The sequence below is a fragment of the Python bivittatus genome, unplaced genomic scaffold (assembly GCF_059951505.1).
Source record: "Python bivittatus isolate LINGU-HERP-01145 unplaced genomic scaffold, Pbiv_v1 ctg000020_np1212, whole genome shotgun sequence".
Classification (NCBI taxonomy): domain Eukaryota; kingdom Metazoa; phylum Chordata; class Lepidosauria; order Squamata; family Pythonidae; genus Python; species Python bivittatus.
The window spans coordinates 94,279,966-94,303,406 of NW_028277030.1; the positions used below are offsets into that span (position 1 = coordinate 94,279,966).

Sequence of the window (23,441 nt, forward strand, 5' to 3'; positions counted from 1 at the left end):
GCTCTGAAAAGCCTCCTCTCAATTGGGTGAATGGAAGGTGCGGGCGGGATCACTTAAGATTGGTCCAGCGAAGTTGCCGTGGCGATGGCATCTGGCCTCCCTGATTGGGGGTTTGTGTCTCTGAGGTGAAGGGAAGATTAGAGGAAGAGGTGGGCTTGCGAGAGAAAGAGGCGGGACCACCTCGAGGGGAGAATAGGGACCACCTGGGGGGACTGCCGAAGGGAGGGGGCGAAAAAGCGCGTGTGGGAATCGCTGTTAGGGGTCTGCGCGGTCCGCTCGAGAGTTAGAACGCAGAAAACGTGGATCCCCGGAAAATAATGTAGCCGCTCAATATTCCTGGAACTGGTGCATCCGGTTGTGTTGCACTACAACGCCCATAACGCGTGCAGCTAGCAGTGGGTACTGGAAGTTCTAGTCCAGCACCTGAAAGCCACCAAATTAAGGCAGTCTCTGGTAGCCAGCTCAATTTCCAATTTGTAAAAGGGATGGAGAAAGAAATTTCTTTACATCTCCCTTTATACTAAAGGAATATAAGATATTGCATAGCAAAGGTCTTAAATAATTACAAGTCATTATTAGAACGATGCTGTTAATATTCAGCACCTAACAGTTTGCTTTACTGTATTCAGTATAATCTATTCTGGAGCCTCTCTCTCCAAATCACATCAGCAGTTGAAACCTAGAAACTTCACAAGAATGTTATGTTGGAGGGTGAAATTACTTCAATAGTTTTGCAGGCAGAGACAGTCTTTTTATTGATCAAGCATAGGTTGCTCTGAGGGTCTTTTTGGCTTAGAGCAGCAAGAATGGTGTAATTACTTAAATATTTAACATTTATATGGCATTAGTTTAATATTGATATATTGGTTGAACACTCAGTCGGCACAGTCTTCATCCAGAAACTTATAGACTGATTGCACATGTTATGTGAATCAAGCTATATTGTGATGCCATATATCATAATCCAGAAATGCCCATCCTATTAGTCTTTGTAAATTTACAGTTATATTTTTAAGTTGGAAGTGTAAAATATTGTCCTATTTTCTATATAATCAACAGGCTCAACCATATAATTCCCTAGCCACTTTTGGAAAGCTGGTTGGTTTCATGGATGCCACATATTTATTTGTTTGTTTGTTTGTTTACTTATCTATTTATTTAAATTTATTGGCTGTCCAACTCCAGTGGACTCTTCTCCAAATAATTTCAGAGTTTTCCTATAAATTGCTGAAAATTAAGATTTTGGAACACAAGTGAAATCAGAAATGGAACAGAAGGAACACTACTATTCTAACATTTGCATACTTAAAATCATGGTTCCATTTTTGTCTGCAAAGGTGAGGCAAATTGTTCTGGGGATAAGTGGAGTTGAACTGATAGACAGAGGCGAGCAGGCAGAAGAAATACTTGTAAAGATCAAGGGAACAGGTATTGGGGCACCTAAAAACTGAAAACAATTGCAGATCCTCAGAATATTTCAGATAAAAATCTTGATACCAGGCAGGGTGCTGTATTGAGCTGAAACTTCAGACTGGTGGTAGATTCAAGCTCTGTATCTTCTTGATGGGAAGTGGTTCTGTGTGTAACCTGTACTTGAAGCATTTTTTACTATTCTGGCACTGGAGACAAAGGAGCCTAAGTTAAGATGGGCAGTCAGTTGATTGGTTCCTCTAGGCTGATAGCTATCTACACCGATGACCTTGAGCCTGGGAGATAGTACTGCTTCTTTTCTGTACAGATTCTCCCAAGACTTGGCTGTGGGTTCATCAGAGCTGAATAAAGGTATGCAAAACATCTGAAAGAGGTGCTTTGCAAAGTGCATTAGTACAAATGAAGAAGCTCTCTGTGGTGTTAAAGCAGCTGTGTTCTTTGCAAGAACTGTATGGCTGCTTCAGATGCTTCCACCAGTGTCTATGCATGTATGTACATGCACAGAAACGTTGCTTCACTGTCAGACACATAAGAAATCTTGCACATTACATGCTTATGCAGGGAACTAGAGAAAGTTGTGGACTTGTTTGCCAACTCCAACTCCCATTGCTAGGGGATGAGAGTCTTTGTCTAGAGATCAAATATTAAACTATGGCTAGAGACCCCTAACAACCCTAGATAAGTTGCCAGTATGTTACTCCAGCATTCCAACCATGTGGCAACACAGATGGACCAGTTAACTCAGTAGGTGGGACAGAATCTAACACAACCAGTTGTCTCTGTGTCAGTCCCTCAAGACTCTGCGAGTATTGCTGAGAATGGAACCTTCTGAACAGCAGTCTCCTTATGCTGATGTATTTGAAAAGGGGAATGCAAAGCACTTAGCTTGCTCTCCATCAGTTTTCTGATTGCATAATGTTATTCCTGGAGCTCAGATTCCAACAAAAGGTCTCTACTGATGTCAAATACATAATTGGCTTGCCTAAAAGGATTTCTCAATTAGAACTTTACAGAAAAACTTTACCTGCCTTTCCTTTTCTCCCACTAGTGCTCCCACTTTTTGTTCATTTGTTTAACAGAAGGATGCCTCCCTATGTGTACCTCATCATTACCAGCTCCTGAACTGGGATAACTACCCTATTAATCTCATTTTGGAATTCCTGGAATGGCTACAAAAAGCACGTATTTTTTTCCAAATAGGTCCTCAGACAGTCCGATTTGCATGAAAGAAGGTCATGAATATTTAGTTGCCTTTGATTCTCATTACCTGAAGTTTGGGTATACAGTACAGTAATGATCTTGAGGCTGATAATAGCTCTGAATTTTTTTCCATGATTTTTGAATGAGCTTTCTGATTGTGTATCTAGATAATTTACTGATTTATTCTATGGATCCTGGCTTCTACAAAATCCAAATTTAAGCAGTTCTTCAACAACCTCATTACTAGAGCTTTTAAGCTACAAAAATGCACACTTGGCCTATGTATAATGAACAGTTGGGGCTACAATATTTTTTTGAAATGAATTCAGATGAGTCTAGTTAAGGCAGAATCCATTCTTGAGAGTACCTTGCTCCACTTACTGGAATGTACAACATTTTAGAGGCTTTGTTCATTTTACTGTACATTTATTTCTAATTTCACTGCATTGATGATACTGTTGATACATCTTGCCAAGAAGAGATTTTTTTTTTTAAAATGAGTTTTGATACCCAAGAAGCCTTCCTTCAGACAGGCATTCACCTCTCAGACCAGTTTCCATCATTTAGATCCCACCTACCACTTTGTTGTACTGGCAAATGCAGTTATTTTCCCTTAGGAACTGTACTGCTACCATCTGCTCCAGAGCTTAAGGACAACTTCTATTGCACATTACTTCTGAGCACCCAAATAATTGTTTTTAACAAGGCAATTTTAGCTCTTAAAGAAACTTTTCAGCACTGTCACTGCCTCCTCAATGGCATGGAATAGCCTATAGAGGTCCAGACTGATCAAAGGAAGATTGAAAACTTACAAACCTTTGGCAGCCCACATGGCACTAAGTTAGATGGGTATTTTTTCTCATTTTAATATTTATATCTCTTATATTTCTGGCTTGCAAAACAAGCAGGCCAATATTTTACTGCATAAACCCAAATATTTCCTACTCTATGACTGTCCTCCAAACTTCATTCTACACTTTGAAAAATGTCACTCCCCCCACCCCCCGGATACTTGGTTTGCCTTGTGAAGCTCTTGAGGCTGGAAGGAAACTCCTTTTTTAATTGATCAAATCCATACTCAGTAAATCCAGGACCTATGCTGTATATGCAGGCTTGGATGGATGGACTTCAGGGTGGGGGACGTGTCTTCTCCCTCCTCATTCTCCTAATATAGGGAGAACTGCACCACTACAACAAATTATATCTCTCTCTTTCCTTGAGGTAGAGCTGTTGCAGCTTTGTCACAATAGCCAGCCAGCTAGGTACCTGGAGTATTTAAAATGATCCATCTCCTTCTTTCTGACTTCAGGTGGTCTAATATTAGAAGAGATGCCAGGGCCTATATTTCTTCATGCCACACTTACTGCCATGTCAAACTTCTGACCAACAAATTATCTGAACAGTTCCATCCCCTCCTATCCCCACAGGGGCCTTGGTATTTTAGAAGTGACCTATTACAGGGGGCTGAATGCCATTCTGGTGGTAGATTTTTATTTATTTTAAAAAGCTATATAATGCTTTAATCTAAAGACACTAAACTGTGTACATAAGAGCAACAATAATGCAATACCAATCCGATGTCACAAATACTGTAACAATATATTATCCATAACGTTAACATCAAACCCTTCTTCTAGCTTCGGACATTAACCCACATGTCTTTTGACAGCAATGTGCTCACAAAACCCAGGCTTTCTGACCAACTGTGTAATTGCATGTACCAGCAGTTTTGACTTTGAGGTAAAGAGGATGGATGATGATTGAACCACTAACGGGAGAAACAGAGATTGCCCAACCAAACATGAGAAAGCTCTAGAATGGAGGGAGAACCTGATGTAAAACTCCATCCTATTGGCCTGTGTTAGGAGGAGGGAAGAGGAGAGATACTGAAAGGGGGGAAACCTCACCAGCTCCAGCCAAAGAAATGGAGATGGGAGGAGAGGCATAACAACCTCCAACTGTCAGCAGAAAAAAGAGGTGGAGAAGTATCTGGCATTTCTAGACTCGGAGGGAGAGGGAAAGGAAGAAAATAGAAAAGGCGGTAAAAGGTCTGAGAACAGTCAGATTCCTGACTAGAGAGAACCATAGTGGAAACTCTCTCAGCTGCCTCTAAGGCCATCAAAAGATCAGTCAAGGATCTGTTAACTTGGAAGGATGAAGAAGAAAACTAGAGCTCAAACTCTGAAGCATAGATATACCCAAAGGTTTGGATTTCTTTGCACTGGAGTGGGCAATCAACTGTAGTGTTTAAGGCTTCAGTCTTGTCTGCAGTAGAGATTCTGATCTAGCCCAGTTGTGTCAGAGAATCTTCTGCCTAGTCAAGGCAATTGCTGAATAAGGAGTTGTGTGTCTGGAAGGCTAGGATTTACTGCTGAGCTAGCGTGTGAAGTCTGATAGCTCATGGGGAGCCCTGTGAGTTTTGCAAAGGACACACCTGCTTCAATACTTCAGAAAGAAATGCCCTTAGTTCATACTCAAGCTCTATGCAAAATACCTCTTTCAAATGCTTTGCACAGCCCAACAATTACAGCTTCTCAGGTACCACATTAGTTTAGGCTGAACATGAATTCAGTGGTACGCTGAATTTCTTTCATCCTTTCTGTTTTGATCTTAAACCAAAAATCACCCTTTGTATCCTGTGAATTAGACCAATGGTGGTATAGTAGAATGTATGAATTCCTGGGCATTGTTTATGACTTTGGCTGCTTATACAGTGAGATGGGTGGCATATAAATTTGATAAAATAAATAAATCATGTACCCTTTTATTTAGTAGTAAGCCCCACTGAACTCAGTAGGACTTATTTCTTGAGTAGACATGTCATGTATAAGATCATACTATAAAAGAATGCTTTTCAACTGTAACAACTTGAAGGTCTGTAGAATTCAACTCCCAGAATTCCCCAGCCAGCATTAAAATGATCTAAAATTTCAGGGTGTAAAAATTTACTGAAATGTATATCAGATACTGTTCATTGTGTGAACTCTTCTAAAAACTTTATTCATAAATGCTTTCAAGGTGGTGTGTGTGCGTATGTGTGTGTGTATTCTTAAGAAAACTTCCTCTATTTTGCTAGGTTAATTGTCCAGTTAGTTTTTTATTGCTTTTATAGCAGGGTCACTCCTCCAATAGGTAGCTATCAGGTACACAAATGTCATAATAAATATAGATTGGAAAAACCCAGGAGTACAAGCTTATTAATTAATGAAGTTACTTATTTAAGCACATTATGCTGCTTTTCTGCTGTAAAGCTTTTTATTATAAAATAAGTCAACATTTATAGAGCATTTAAAAAGACATTAGAAATTACACAAATGATCAAAACATAAAAATAATAAATTCCTGAGGCAAAAGACCTGTGTCTGTTCTTTGATAAACTATTTTACTCAAGCAGGTTCCCCCCTCAAATATACAAAGATAGCTATATATTAAACCATTTCAAAACGGGGCCTGTCACAGATTCTGAGTTAGCTCTAGGCTCTGGATCTCACCTTTAAGACGAGATTGGAAGAAGAACTGAGTGCTTTGCTGCAAATCCTTCTTTAGATATGCCATTTGAGTTTCCAGTTCCACACCTTTCCCTTATTTTGAAAATGTATCAGTCAGAACTGGCAGAAAAAAATCATTAATAAGGGAAACATCTGAACATAGAAAATGTTTTATACTAGCTAGAGTGCTTATCTAATTAATCCAACATTGATAGTTCTGGCTGGTATCAGCTGTCCAGGATCTTGGGCAGAGGTCTTTCTCATTACTTGCTACCTGATCTGATTGTTACTCAGAAATTATGATGATTTAATCAGGGTGTGTGTGTGTGTGTGTAGAATATATTGGCAAATTTAGGATCAATGGTCACACATTTTGCAACTCCATAATGGGAAGAATGTCACATAAAACCTATGTTGCTATGGATCAAATGTACCAATTCGTTGACAGTTATTTTGGAAGTTGAATATTTGAATTGATTAGGAACTGAAATGACATAAATGAAGTATTATGGTCATAGACTGTACATTTGTTATTATAGCATATTGTAGGGCCCGTGACTATATTTCTTATAAACTAAACTCTTTAATTCCATACATGAATGAAATATGACTTACCTTGTGTAAAAACCTTTTTTTATATAATTAGTATCATTAGCATATTTGCACACTGTATTTTTAAAAAGCATATAACCCCCACTCTTCTATTTTTTAAGATCTGTCCCTTTCCTTTCCCCTCCATTGCTCTTTATTAAGTAGTTTAGATACTGGAAGCAAGAAAATCATGGTACAAGTTATGTGAGGATTGTTGCTTTCATATTATCCATTACAAGAGGAAAAGAAATTTCACTGCCAGCCAAACAAACAACAGAAGGCAGACATCATGACTATAGATACATAGTTTGTTGCCTGGAGTTAACAACTGAGTTACTGTTAGTGTGTTTTTTGACCAAGCTAAAAGGAAGTACAGCTTTGGATTTACTGTGATAAACAGAAAAGCCACCCAGAACTGAGTTCAAGAAAAGGACAATACATCCATCAAATGTTTTTTTCTGGATTTTTCAAAGAAAGGTGACCTCTTGCTTTCCACCAAAAAGGGGGAATATAAGAGAACACAAATTTTTGGTAATATACATAGAATTATGTATATATGTGGTTATTTTTTTTTCTCTTTTTCTTTTTTCTTTTTGTGCCTTCGATTGCCTGGACTAGTACCTGCAGTTTTCTTGGCAAGATTTTCAGAAGTGGTTTGCTATTGCCTGCTTCCAAGGGCTGAGAGAAGATGACTGGCCCAAGGTCACCCAATTGGCTTCATGCCTAAGGCGGGACTAGAACTCATGGTCTTCTGGTTTCTAGCCTTAACCACTACACCAAGCTGGGTCTCTTATATGTGTACTGTATATAAATATAGAAACAATTACTGTAATTTAAGTTCAAATACATTCTACCTAACCATAGTGGGGAAGATGTAAAATGTATTCCATTCTACACAGAGATTATATCCCATCAGGGTGTCAACTCTAGGAACAGCCAGCATGGGTGTCCTGTAGAGATTCACACAGCAAGGTAAAATGTGAAGCTTAGTCCAAAATTAAGTAATTAGAACAGGAAGCTTATAAAGCAAAGATGTGGCCAAGGTCCATTGAGAGTTGAAGCAAAATGTTTTGGTATCTCTAGCAAGTTTCAGAGTTGCAAGGTATTTAGCATGGGTCTGGCAGGGCTCAAAATATACACATTGTCAGAGGAAGGATGAGGTTCAAGGCAGAATATGTACAGCTGAACTGTCACAGATATCATTCAAGAATATGAGCCCAGGCAAAGGTTTTTATCTTAGATACTTCTGATTTCCACCAAAGCACAGCTGGGCTGTTAGATTAAATTTGTTTCTCTACTTGGGAGCAACAGCCAACTCCCAACTAGTCACACGTCAGCTCTCCATCACTCTGTGTTTGGGTGCTCAATTCAGGGACAAGACCTTTCTAATATCTCCCACTTCTCCCAAAATTATGAAAGATGCAATTTATGTTCATTTTCTAAGAATTGTAAATATTGTGTAGTACTATTAGTATTACTGTTACAATACTGTTATTATATTATGGGGCACCTGAACAATAATTACATTTTGGGAAACTAGTGCAATCACACATGGAAAGTAGTCTCCATAATTTTGTGTGTCTGCTCAATCTGTTATCAGTCTGCCAGTAGACAACTACAAGAACCCTGGGCTGTTCACTTGATAGCCTAACTCAGCTTGTGGCTAGGCCTAGTGTGACCTCCAGAGCATGGAGGAACATTTTAGCCACAACTTCTATCCCTGGTCATCAGTTTACTTACCTAAACCAGTCTTATGTGTCATGCAGTCCAGACAGATGTTAATCAATGGTTAATTCCTCCTTTTGACTTCCCAACAAACAAGAGGCTGGAGCAGCTACAAAATAGGGCAATTTGTGCTCCATTTTGCTCTCAGGGATGCAGAAACAAGAGGGATACACATAAAAGATACAAGAAAAGTTTGAATTTTTTTCAACTTGTTTGCAGTGCCTCCAATCCCATTTATTTTAATTTTGTTTTTAACAGAAATGTGAAATAACCAAGATGTGTCCTCTGGTGTGTGGCTAAAATAATAGCCCAAATGGTAGGTATCTAAGAAGCCATTATTGGCTGTGATTTGCCATTGTTACCTTTTGTTGAATCAGTGGCTTACTTTTGGGAAATGCTAGACTTGGTGTAGCATGTTATGTAAATATGTTTCTATTGTCTCACATTATGACTCTATCTCCATCTAGTTCTAAGTAAGTTTAACTTAGAACTAGACAGCTTTATAATAGAGGATTATTCTCAATGATGTTGGTTGCATGGTGTACACATACTATTCTGTGTATGTTGTGAAAGTTTCAGTTGTAGTTGAATATGTTAAATATTACTTGTGTAATAAGATGTGAGGATCTTGTACATCTTAATTCAAATTGAGCTTCCCCAACCTTGGTTCAGGTTTTTACCTATGCTCTACTTCTCCAGACAATACAAATTTCCAAGGCTGCAGTGCTTATTTGGGTTTGGCTACTTTTAGAAAGTGATCACCAGAGCTGATTAGCATTCTATAATATGATTTCATTAGCATTCTATAATATTTAAGTTAAGTTGAGATGGAAGCACAGCTTTAACTCCAACAGAAATATAAATCCTATATCTGCATCAAATCCCCCAGAGAGGCAATCTCCCCAGAGGTAAAAGATCCATTGGATGACAGTAAAGAGATATAGAAAACACTTAACATCCTAGAGCTGGCAGGTCAAATCTGCATCCTTGACTATTGGGATTTTTCTTTGTTCCCTATCACAGCCACAGCCCTGTATCATTCTTAGCTGGGAGAGATTACATTTTAGCAGAGAGGGATTACCTCATTGTTAGCCTGAAGGAGAAATATATGTCTCCTTCACAATATATTCACAAGATTTGAGAAAGATGCCACTAACTGAAAGCAATCAGCCAGCCATCACCCTAAAAGAGAGAATTGTACATGAATTGGCTTTCAAATTTGATTCATTTTAAGCTTCCTTTCTGGGGCTGTGCATTCTCTTTTGGTGTTTAGCTTCCCAATCATAGGATGTTTAAATGGGGAAAACTTGGCCAGTTTTAATAACTGTAATTTAACAGATGGCACAAATGCTATATAGAATAATTGAAGAGAACAATGCTGTGAAGGCCAGTTCAAAATGGTAGTGATAACAGAAAGAAACCAAAAAGTCAAAAGACAAGCTGATGTGGAAAAAGAACACAAGAATATAGAAATTGCCAACACTGACCGGCAGTTGCTTTCCAGGGTTTAAATTTAAATGTGTTCACATAGCTAAAGCTACCTCATAGATGGCAACACTCTGCAAGATCCCCTGAATACTGGGTAGGCTATCAATATTTAAAATAAAATAAAATAAAATAAAATAAAATAAAATAAAATAGCTGCTCAGACTGAGTAATGGCAACATGGATGCCGTTACCTTATGGTAATACATGGCTTCTTAATAAGGTTCAGTGACTTTTCTATAATTAAGCCTATCACTGAAACACCATTTCCTATTAGCACCAGAATTTGAAACCAAGGTTAATTGTTGGATGCTAAAGTTCTTTGGATACTAATTGAAAATGGCAGCTGCTCCTGGTTCAGATTATATCCTTAGCCATAAGAAAGTAATTTAGGCTTAGGATTTCATGAAGACCAATGTAATACAAGTAATGAGCCACTGGACAGCTTCAAGATTTAGAATAGGAACAGGAAATTCTGGGAGAATATGTTGATGGAATGGCATTCCACCTTCTAGCTAAGAGCAGGCTAGGGCGATCATACTCAGAATTAAAGATTTTATATTTATTTATGTATTTATTTCAGGATTTATAGGGCCGCCCAACTGAGACTGTGTGACTCTATGTTGTATGCCAACCAGAGTAGCATACACACAATAAATCAAAGTGAAAAAAAACAAAACTATATAACACAAACAATATATACATACAAAATCTATTTTGTATTTATTGCTAACTAAAGCTTACAAGTGCTTTATGTTAATTAAAACTAAATAATCAGATGACAAGATTCCTTCTTGTCTCTATCCAGAGATGCTTCTCCAAGAAAATTGCAAAAAATCTTTCAACCATTTCCTCTTTAATAGCTCTTCTTTCCAAGTTTAGCTGTTAGTTTTCTTGAGGTCAAAAGGAAATCTATTTCTTGCCTTCAAGTTTTCAGGCAAGATTCTTTCCTAATCTTAGTTGGAGATCCCAGGGATTGAAATTGGGACTTTTTGCATACAAAGCCAGATATCCTGGACTGAGCTATGGGTCCTCCAAGACTGATGCAGCTGCATAATCTCAAAAACGTCCACTTCCTTCAAAATCTCCAGCTTTTGAAAACCTTTTGAAGACCATTTTCTCATGTAACAAATGCAAACCCATTGCCTTGATTTTAGGACTGTGAGTATAGCAAATCCCTCATAGACAGATCACTGTAACAGATATTCCAATTTTGACTCACCTAACAAGCACAAGTTTTAAGAGATACCAGTGAAGTAGCTGGATGGGACTCCAAAACTGCAGCCTAGTATATTTTGCATTATGACACAGCATTATGTTTTTGCAGCTGCTTGGAATAGCAAAATCTAGTGGGCTGGTCCCCAAACTAATTGGCCATAGGCAGAGATTTATAAAAGGAACAGTAGATTGGAATACAAGCCAAAACAGAAAGGCAAGTGAGAATTGTAGCCAAATCACTTCTGAAAGCCGTATGAACTCTAAGCTCAGGAGTTTCTGTGTGGCAGAAAGCTAATAAGTCCCAAATGTAAAATCCTACAAGCATGGAAATGTTTGTTTAGTTTAAACAGCTCAATAATCTAGTAACAGGAGGACTAAAATATACACACTTTTTACTGCTGCACGCTTGGTTTCACTTTGATGGGATGAAACAAGATCACAGTGGGTTATACAAAGGCAGGCACTTAATCCACTTCAACTGTTCGCCCACCTAATTTGTCATCTGGTATATTATTGGACTGCTGCCATGGAGACACCAACAGCCCTCAAAGGCCTCTTCTTCCAAAATAGCTAATAAGGTTGTACTGGGAAAAGCGGGGGTGGGGGTGGGGGTGACATTACAACCATCATTGTACAGGAGAGAGGGAGTGAAGAAAGGCAGAGCCAATGAAGTCCACAAAGAGGAAGAACAGAACAACAAAAGCTAAGGAGTATGGAATGGAATTAGTGCTTTACAATGGAATCTCCCAAATGCTCATTAAAGATCCACTGTTGTTATTGCAATAATAATAATAATAATAATAATAATAATAATAATAATAATAATTTCAGATACTTTAGAATAACAGATACCTGTATCTAATATAATATGCTGGATATTCATAAGAAATAGATTTGGCTGGTTAAAAGGTCTTGATGTTTTCTTTTCCCCAGTTCACACAATCATTATGAAATGCTACGTGCGAGTCTCATAGACACCGGCAGTGATAAGCAGACTTCAGCTTTGTGGAATGTACTGTTCTTTTTGCTTTGTTTTATTTTTTACAAGATCTTGAGAACCTCCAACCAGGAGATTGCATGAGTCTTGCATGAAATAATTTGTTTCAGGTGCCAAGACTGAAAAGAGCTCCAAGCACTTCTGCACAAGAATCCACTATGTCTTATGCTGCTATTATTATTATGAAGAGAAAGAGAAATCACCTACAAATCATCCAGATATCTATATTAAATTGAAAGCTGCCCTCTACCTATCTCTGGCTGTGTCCAGAAGAACTTTAAATGTATAATGCATGTGGCTAATGACCACATTTTTATGGAGCCTCTGGATGACACTCTATTAACTGAATCGGGATAATCCATTTAAGTATGAAGACCCAAAATAGAACTGTCAGTCTCTCAAAGCATAGATGTATTACTACTAAGCTTAATTCAGTGAGACTTTGGTAGGCATGGCTTTACATCAGCAGTAATGGTAATCTTTTCTCTTTGCCTCTGCTCATCTCATATTGACTCCCTCGCCATCACCTTACTGTAAGAGAGAAATACTTCTCCAGTGATTTGTGTGTATCCATAGATATGCAGGAAGCTATTTTCTTTCAAGATAAGCCACACACTATGCAAAGCATAGAAAAGGAGTAAGAAATAGCAAGCAATGAAATTAAAGGCATTAAACAAGAAAAAGCAAAGGAAATATAGCTAAATATACTTTAGACATATATTGTTTCCTATACCTCTCCATACCTTTCTATTCTTACTAGCTATCTTTGCTTCTACCTTATCCGCACAGCTACATATATTGTTCTTCTTACCTCTCTCTTTTTCAGTATCTTCACAACCCCAGCCAACCACAACTTCCTTGGTCTTCTCCTTCCTCTCCTCTATTCACTCTTCCTCTATGTATTTGTTTTGCAATTAGATTTTCACTCATAGTCTTTATAAGACCAAACTACATCAACATACTTATTTTGTCCTGGTCACTCAGTTGTATTCAATTCACATTCATTCAGCGCCCATTCATTCTTGACCCTACGTCTTCATGTTCTACCACACACATTTCTTAAGTAACCCATTCTACCCTATCCAACTTACATTTATGTTAATCTGGATGTAGCAAACTCTCACAACTGCAGAAGTGCGCAGATTTTAGATCCAAAGCAGCAAAAGGTAACTATTGGCAGCTCTTTTTCTAGGCTTACATGGTAGCCATATGAGTACAGGAACTCTGAAAATCTCCAGAACTCAGATAAGCATTTTTCTTGACCCTGTGCAACTACCATACAAATTCAAGAAAAGATGTAATTCCTTAAGGAGCCACCAACACCTACAGCAAGGATGCCCTTGTAGGGTCTGAAGCATCTTTACTCCTATGGATGTAACCCTTTACATCTCTATTTGTAACAAAATGGGCAGAAGCACACTCTTACACACTGTCATTGTAGCTTCTTTCATTTAACATTTATTTCTTGCAACAGACCACATATTATTCACTATCAGCATTTACACATTTTAAAATTTCTCCATCTATTTCCCCATGTTTACTAAATATTCTACTGAGATACACAAATTCAACAGCTTGTTCTGGGTTGGGTTTTTTTGGTTTTTTTGTTTTGTTTTGGTCATTTATATATAATTTACAATTGTTTGCTTCATTTTTCCTGGCCAATATAAATTACAGTCTTTGTTACATTTAATTTTCAGATCCATTCCCCTTATTGCATGATATAATCTATCTAATATCTACTGCAAATCATTTGGGTTTCCAGGCAACCACATAGTATCATCTGTGTTTAAAAGTAAACATTTATATCCCCAACCATCATGCTTCTACCATTACCACAAACATTCTTTATGTATTTATCCAGAAATATAAAACAATCAAGGAAATATCAAATACTCTTGCCTTACTCCTTGCTTACTCAGAAGCATTCATTAAGCATTCAATTTATTCTCACACAAGCTGTATATGTACTGCTTTTATCACATTCAGCAACTAGCCTTCAACACTGAAGAAGTATTAGAAGATAATTAATCTGCCAATAGAATGAATAGAAAATGGTCATAAGGAAAGGGAATGTGGAAGTTGCTTAGAACAGAGTAAAAAGAATTACAGTTATACTAATGGCAAGTATAAAAAAGGATGCTTGGTAGAATGATGATGTGATGAAGCTATAGATGAGAGGAAAATGCATATAAGACAACAGTGCTACAATAAATGAGGATGAGAGCAATCTATTATATATTGAGGAAAAGATAGTTGCAAAGAATGTAGTGAGAGAGGCACAAAGATCCAAAGTAGTTCTTTGAGTTATGATTTGTTTGTTCTGAAAATAAGAAAGATAGAATAAGATAGGCCAGAAATAGCCAGAGACAGCATTCCAAGGCCCACCCTTATTTTCCCTCTGATGGAAAGAGATCAGCAGCAGGTGTCAGGATCTAGTGAAGATCTCAGGGTGAAATATAATTCTTTGGTGACAGACTATGGAAATCAAACAAATTTAAAAGCAATTATGTGCTGCATTATATTAATATTATATATTATAATATATTTCTTCTAAGTAAGCCAAGACAATTAGATCACTCTTGTTTGCCTACTATTATCCTACTGAGCTGACTGGAGCTCAGCTCAATGGGATAACTGCAAGATGAGTTCATGGCAATTTTAGAAGAAAGAATATCTGGCTGCTTTACACTGGTGTCCATTTCATATGCAATGGATTACATGAAAATTTTCTGCATGTGCATGCAATAACAAAGACTATATTTAGTACTAATTAATAAAATAAAACAGAAAATATCTATGATCAATAATCAGTAGTGTGTGTGCATGTATCTAATTTCAATTTGTTCATGTATATTTTGAGTACAAATATTCTTTTTAGTTGTTAGATTATCTGAAATTAAGCTCTTTGAACGAGCACAATATATTAATTCCCCATTATTTTTGTACGTATACAACCTGCTCACTCCTGTCCAGGTGCCTTGAATTTGCTCAGCAAAAGCTGGTACCTGGACAACAGGCAACAAGCACCTAAGTTATCTTTCTACAATCATCCCTACATTGGAGAAATAATTGTATTTAAATTATAGTCAAATTTGCTATATTTGCACCTCCAAATTTCATGCCACTTTACGATAGAAGGTAATTGAATATTAAATGTTTGAAACTAAACAGATGTAGCCTTTGGCTATTTAATAAAAATGAAAGAAGAACTGACTTTTTAATACTTTGCTCTGCATTGTGAATTATCTGTAATAATGGCTTGCTCTGACTTGTAGATCCTTTTGATTTGCTCTAAGCTTCTGTTTAAACATGTTATTTTTGTGGCTTATTTTCCTATACACATTTTCCAAATAATTATTTACCATGCAAATATATGATCTGGGAAAGCATCCATATACAGGCATACCTTGGAGATATTACAGGTTCAGTTCCAAACCACCACAATAAAGTACATATCGCAATAAAGTGAGTCAGATAAATTTTTTGGTTTCCCAGTGCATATAAAAGTTATGTTTACGCTATACTGTAGTCTATTAAGTGTGTAATAGCATTATATCTTTAAAAAAACAATGTACATACCTTAATTTAAAAAAATACTTTATTGCTAAAAATGCTAATCTGTTGGAAAAATGGTGCCAACAGACTTGCTTGACACAGGGTTGCCACAAACCTTCAATTTGTAAAAAAAAATGCAATATCTGTGAAGGGGAATAAAATGAGGTATGCCTGTACATATACGCTAATTAAAGTGTTCAGTACACAATAAACATTATCCTTTCCGCCCCTGCCAGAAAATACACACATAACTTCAAATGTTCTACTGGGCCTGAAGACAGGAAGATAGTTGAGAGACAACAAAAGCACATTGTTGCATACCGAAGTTGTACTTTATAATACCTAAGGATTGTTAGGATTCTTTGAGAAAGTAGAAGATTAAAAGATGCTTCCTGAACACTTTTGGAGACAGGATGTTCCGAAATTTGTACACATGCAATATATAAAATGTATTATTGTAATATATTTTAAAGACTGAGAAATCCAAGTGGTATACCTTTTTAGAAGAAAATGCTGTATTTTAAAGATGATGCCCAGTAATGTTCCCCACTTCTTTTCAAGGGTCTGGAACTAGGGTGGCATCTCCAACTGTGCTTTAGTTCTATTAAGTGTTTGGGGAATTTTTTATATATCCTAGCACTGATGGTAATCCCACTAAACAAAAGAAATGCAACTACATTTTGTTCCTTCACAGTTGTTTTAATTTTGCTATTTTCCTATCAATCAGATTCTACATTGATCTCTTCTTGCTTCAAAACGCTTCCAAATATCCTGTCTAATAAGCCCTTCACAAATTATTACTTGTTATTTATAATTTTTTCTTCCGCCTGTCATGCCCAGATAACGGGTGACCCATTATATTTTGAGCAACATTGACATAAGAGACAGCTGGATGATAGCAATTGTGACTGTATACAGCAGCTGAGCTAGCAACTATGTTAAGAAGTTTGCTCTCTGAAATACAAGCTGGCTCTTCTAAAGAGATAGCTCCTAACATTACTTGAAACTTGTGTTGCAAAATGCTTTTCAAGCCCAAGTCAATAACATTTTTATTCATTAAATCTTTTTCGTATCATTCCCTCTCCCTCCCTACCACACACAGCAATTAGACATAAAATATCCCTCATTCACTCACTCACATTATTTGAATCTAATTGCTAAGTGGAAATGTGATCAGGAGGGATGGGGAAGGCCAGGAAAAAGGCTTCATTGGCCATATCTGTTTCAGTTCCCACTCCTCCCATAGGTGTATCACCATTGAAACATAATGTTTCATTAGTAGAATGGGAAGTTTGTGGACTAAACAATTAATGGGAACCATCATTCACTGTCTCACTGCTTCAGAGAGACAGATGATTCAACTCAAGTTGACTCAAAAAAAAAAAACCCCTGACAGGATATGGACAGCCACTTTACTTATCATGGAGAAAAAAAACCTCTGCACCTGAATATAATATTTGCTTGTACTCTTGCTTTAAATGTTTTCTGCTTCGAATCTGAAATATTATTTTATTGCTTAATTCTGCAGCCATTTCCATTCTCTTCTACTTTGTGTCTATTCTTAGATTATAAATCCCTTTGTGATAAGGCTCTGTTAAACCATTTTTTTCAAAATGTGCTATTAAATATATAGATATATAAGCCCTAGAGGACTCACTTTGTGTTTAAAATACATAGGAGGACTCTTTAGATTGGAAGAGAACCCACTTATACTACAGATGCATACAAATAGGATTAGGTGACAGAGCAATAATAGAAGAACATGTTATGCAGAGGCATAGAAAGAAAAGTTATGTTTTCCCAGCAACGATTAAATGACGCTCTGTGATCAAATTCATCTGTTTCTATTATTTCACCACTGGAAACTAATCTAGTGATGAATCTTGGAAGTAATATTTTAAGTAGAAGAGGCCAGGGGAAATTGGCTCAAACCAGTCCAATATTACCTTAAAACTTTATTGAAAAAGGGTCTTAATTGAACATCATGAATATCAAAGAATGGTAGAATTCACTCACTGTATAGCAGTCAGCCTCTTTTCTCCACCTCAATTATGTTTTTTTTTAAGTTTAATTGTGGTCTCTGTTTAGTCTTGCTTTGCATAATATATTTTACCGAATAAACCCCAATTGTCTAGATGTCAGTCCCACTATGTAGACAAATCAAGAAATCAACTCCACAAGAAAGCTACTTTTATTAATATTGGCTACAATAACAGAACCTTGCAAGTCTGATTATGCTTTACTCCCCTCCCACTTATATGAATTAGGGAGGTGTCTGCTTGAGTCACTTGTGCATGCCTTCTTGTTTTGACAAGCTTTGTTTTCCCCTTGTCACTTTGGTAACAGATCTGGCCTATCTTTGTCAAGGTCATCTTCCTTACTCTGAACACTGGGTTTACACAAAATGTTGAGCCACAAAACAGTTATTATAAACTACACTGGCTGGTTCATGTATAATGCTAAGCCAAAGAATCAACATCATACCCTTGTATGATGTATGACCCAGTCATTAATACTCTGCTCAGTTTCTCCCTACAGAGAAAGGTCCTTCTCTCCTGGTACAACAAAGAATATGGTGCCATTGCTGTGGTGGTCTTAGCTCTGCCTTTATTTAGCATCATTGTCAAGTCCAATCTACTTTAAAAAATTTAACCTTTTTGCTGAGCCTGTTTCAGCATCCTTGGACCTAATCATATTAAACTGTTGCAATGCAATCTACAGTATCTGCTTCTGAAGACACTACAGTATAGCAATTTCAGCTAATGCAAAATTTAGCAGATTTGCTGCTTACAGTTTTTTTAATATGCCTTATCTCTTTGATACACCTGAACTAGTTTTCTGTCTGTTCTTATATTTAAAACTCTAAATGATTTGGGTTTTGATTAACACCCAGAAATATCTTGTCTTATATGAAACCTCCCGGCCAAGCCCAGAAATATCTAAAGCCATGCTCCAAATTTTATCTTATGAGAAAATAAGACTGGCCTGGAAGTCATTTGCTAATGCTGTAGAACTTGCTTTCTAGTGCAGTTAATTCAGCTGCTTTCTCTTAGCCCTTAGAAGGCAAGTAAAAACATGCCTGTTTCAGTTTGTTTTTGATAATTGTCTAGTTTTGTCTCATCCTATTTTAATTTTTGCTGTATGATTTTCCTTATAATTGTGTGACTTTAGATGTTAATGTTTCACAAATATACACTTCAAGACAGCCAAAATAATGAAACACAGCAATAAAAATATTCTATAACTTTCTCTTTTTTTTCTTCCTAGCATTTTTCCTGCAGGTGCAGGGTCTGCATTTTTTGGATCAACCAAATGTTGATCCATTGGTTGGCACAGGCTGAGAAAGAGTGACTGGCCCAAAGTCACCCAGCCGGCTTGCATGCCCAAGGCCGGACTAGAACTCACAGTCTCCTGGTTTCTAGCCTGGAGTCTTAACCAGTAGACCAAAGTAGCTCTCTCTAAAAATATTCTATATATATGTGATAAGTCAATTCAACAGGCTACAAATAAGTGAAGGCAGAAGAACAAAAAAAAACCAACCTTCCTATAATTTTATAATAACAAAACTAAATATTTTTCCTTTTTTTTAAAAAAAAAGTCTCTTAATTTTAGACATTGTGGCTTCAGTATGCACCTTGGAGATTCACAGGAGCCCCCTGTTTAGCACTGTTCAAAACAAAACAGATGTTTTTCTCACGGGTTCCCTCTCCTGGCTATGCCTGGGTCAGCAGTACCAGTTATTTAATTAAACAAGGACAACTTTTCTTATTTATTTGTTAGTTTTTCATCCTGCCTTTCCTCCAAGAGAGGAGCCCAAGGCAATGCACATAAGTCTTCCTCCCTCAGTTTTTCCCACAGTAACAACTTTGTGAGGTAGGCTGAGAGAGCTTGCCCCAAATCGCCTAAGTCAGCTGTAATAACTAGACCATGCTGACTCTCAGGAAGTACGATTGCAACTATTCAAAACATTAAAAAGCATATATATATGGCTAATGAAGCTGGAGAAATGTGAAAAAGAAGCAGGATGAAATTTAAGGCAAAATCAGAACATTCTAAAATTCAGTGTACGTGTGCCTATATGTAAGCATGACAGCTAAATACAAATTAATTCTGCAAAAAGTACTGTATTCAATTTAGGGTTTCCAACTAATGGACTAACCTCTCAATTGATGCATTAGTGGAGTTTGAAAAGAAGATATTTTGTTGAGGCTACTTTGGTTCTGGTTTCTTATAACAGAATATAAAGAATAAAGATGTATTTTTTTTAAAAAAAGTTTTTTTAAAAAAATGACACCATAAAAACATGTAAGAGTGGAATCTGAATGGATTATCAGGTTGAAAGAGTATTCAGACTTTTCTTATAGACTCTCAGGAATCTGAAATAGAGAAATAGGCAAAACCTGTTAGTTGTTGCTTCACTGCAAAATGGGGCAGGGCCATAAGAAAATGTTAAAAATGGGTGTTTTGATCAGGATTAGCAGGGGGGAGGTGGAGTTGTGGAGCCTCAGGGCTTGAGAATGTGGGAAACAGGTAGGAATCTACCATGGTTAATATATTTACAAATAACTGGAAAAACAAAAAGAGATTTCAGAGAAGTAGGGATCTCCAGAAAGATTGTATAAGAGTGTGAAACACTAATACAGAATCAATGTAATTTATTTATCTGTTACTGTAACATGATAGGGAGGCAGAACAAATAAAAAATCATGTTTGTTTGTCACATTTATATAGCTGCCCATCTCACACAATGCGACTCGGGGCAGGGTACAACAATTAAATAAAACAAATAGATAAAAAACAATCATTGTCTATATACTACTAAATCTCTTGTGTCTATAACATTCAACTGCAAAACAGTATCCCATAGGGCAACAATTTTTGAACCAAGGAACCTCAAATGTGCTAACTTACAGAATGCGTCCAAATTCCAGGACCCATTACTCCTGTGGGACTGAAATTTCGGAAATTTGTGGCTGGTTCAGCACTGTGCTGCAGTAGTCAGCCCAGGTCACGTGATCGTCATGGGCATATTCCCGACCTCTTTCTCACCTTCCTCTGTCCCCTGTGCCCAGTCGACCAGCGGCAAGGCCTGACAGGAGAGTGGCAGTTGGCTGCTTTGGAACTGAGGCAGAAATTTGAAATCTCTTAATGGCAGTTGGTGGTGAGGGAAGGATGAGGGAGTGACTTGGATGCCTGTTAGTGAGGTAGGGCTGGCTGGGGGGTGCCGGTGGTCGATGGGTGAGCCCTGTTCCTCCCTTGAGGGAGGGGGCCCTTGGGGACACACTGGAATGAGGAGTGGGGGTGCAGTTTTCCTTATGGTCTGTGGCTCCCTTTGTTCCACCTCCCCCCAGCAATGTGGCAGGCAGTTCCGCGGGACAGTTGAGGAGGGGGAGGAGCCTTCACCAGGGCTCTCTTGAGGGTCGTGAGGGGAGAGCAAATGGTGCAAGCCTATATTATATGTGGAAATGGAGGCAGGGAGGGAGGGAGGAAGGAAGGAAGACTTCTGCCAGCTTCCTGCTAGCAGCAAGTTGCAAGTCGCTCACTCCTGCTGCTTTTTGGCCCTTGGTCATTCTGTTTCTCTGTTTAGGTAAGGAAATATCTCTGAAACGATGATCCAACGGATCACAGGTTGTCTAGTAAAAAGATAAAAAGTAATTATTAAAATATACATTTTATATTATATATATATACAATACAGTATATATTTTAAAAATATACAAAGCTCAGGGAGAAAGCAAGCATATCAATCACGGTGGAGCCATCTAAGAATGTCTCTGGTTCCCAAAGACCTCCAGGCCTGATAACATTGCCAGGTCTTGAGAGACTTCCTAAACAACAGGAGGGAAGGGGTGTGCCTAACTTCAGGAGGGAGAATGTTCCACAAGGAGGGAGCCATGGCAGAGAAGGTCCACCTCCTGGGACTCACCAAATGCAAGTCCCTGGCTGATGGAACGCGTAGCATACCTTCCCTGCCATATAAAATGGATGCAAAATTTTACAGAAGTAATACTGTAACAGTGGAACAATGGGAAGAATTATGGAAAAAAATCAATACAGTTTACATCAAAACACAGTCAGAGGGCAAATTAGTATAAAATGTACTGTAAATAGTATATAACTCTTCAACTATTGCCAAGATGGAAAAATTGTACAGCAAAAATATTGGAAATGCCTTAACAAAGAAGGAACATTTTATCATATGCGATGGTCATGCAAAATGATTGAAAAGTATTCAACAGAAATATACCAAAACATCCAGAAAATTTCAAAAATAAATTTTGAATTGAATTGAAACCATAAATATTTTTGTTAAGCATGATCCCAGAGAATATAAATGAAAAGCATAATAACTTATGAAGTTATATGCTGACAGGATCAAGAATCAGTGTGGCACAACATTGGAAAAGAGAAACCTTGCCGAAAATACAAGATTGAAAGACCAAAAATGGGGAATATGTGGCAATGGAAAAATGTACATTGTACATATTCATAATAGAATCTAACTAAATTCAAGCAGAAATGGCTCCCTCACATACAACATAAAAGCATAGTATAAAAATTCTATATTGAGAAAAAAAAGAAACGAAGAACTAAAGGGGAGTCTGCTTGAAAGTTTTTTTTCTTATAGAATTTTTTTCTGTTTTGTTATTTTAATAACTGAATACAGTTATTCACCCTTTGAATTCTTGCTTCAGCCCTCACCTCCAATTGTTTCTGCTCGCCCAGTATGTTCAGGCAGAGTAGATTGCTCCAGGTCCCATCAATTAAACGTTGCCATCTTGCAGGACCAAGGAAGTGTGCCTTCTCTGTTGTGGCCCCTGCCCTCTGGAAAGGCCTCCCCCCAGAGATACATATGGCGCCCAATCTCCTGGGGTTCCAGAAGGCCCATAAGACCTGGGTCTAGTTCTAGGCCTAGGGCTAATGGGTTTGTGGGGCCCCTGTTGTGTTTTATTGTTATGGCAGTTTTTAGTTTGGGTTGTCTGTTTTATGTTTTTAACTTAACTGCTTATTTAGATTTTGTAACAGCCCAGAGTCTACTGGGAGGCCATAACAAATGTAAACAAATAACAACAGCAATAATAATATTGATTTTTAAAAAAGATAAGTAACAACATAGATAAATCAGGGATTACTCTACTATGTATGTAATCATATGCATCTATGTATTCTATAACTTCCCCCTTTTTTGTTTTTCCTTTTGTTTTTTACTTAATAAAAATAAAAATTATATGTAAAAAGGTTAGAGAATGTGGGGAAACATATGCATAGTTATAGGCAATGTAATGGGAGACACTGGAGGCTGTTACAGAAGAGGATCATGCAGTTGTGCTGATCCACACTCATGTCTATCTGCCTCTTTGTTGGATCTAGGGATCCAATTGGGTACTTTGGTCACCAATTGTTGCTGGTTAATGCCAGGTCTGTGAGCAATAAGGGTGAATCCCTATTCAGTTTGGTGGTAAACAAACAAGTGGATGTGTCCTGGTTGGACAAGGACAGGGCCTTGTCCAAATCTCCTGTGTTCCTGTCCAGATACTGCTATAACTGTGATTTTCATGCTGCAGAGAGAGCATGGTGGTGATTTTGCATGAGACCTTGTCTGTAACCAGTGGTGTTCACCCTGCAGGTAACCTGGTGTGAGTACTTGTATGTTAAGTTGGGCCTGAGAGGCAAGCTAGGGCTGTTGGTGGTGTACTGTCTCTACTACTGCCTGGTAGCAGCCTTGTCCAAACACTTCGCTCTCATAG

General features: G+C 37.6%; 1 long non-coding RNA gene across 1 annotated transcript in view; it reads left to right on the forward strand.

The window, feature by feature from the left end:
- LOC112541512 (uncharacterized) overlaps positions 1 to 23,441 on the forward strand; it is a 26,308-nt gene continuing 2,867 nt past the window's right edge. The window contains exons 1-2 of the long non-coding RNA XR_015796718.1: positions 1 to 149; positions 8,694 to 8,751. This is a non-coding gene — a long non-coding RNA (uncharacterized LOC112541512). The remainder of the gene's footprint in view (positions 150 to 8,693; positions 8,752 to 23,441) is intronic.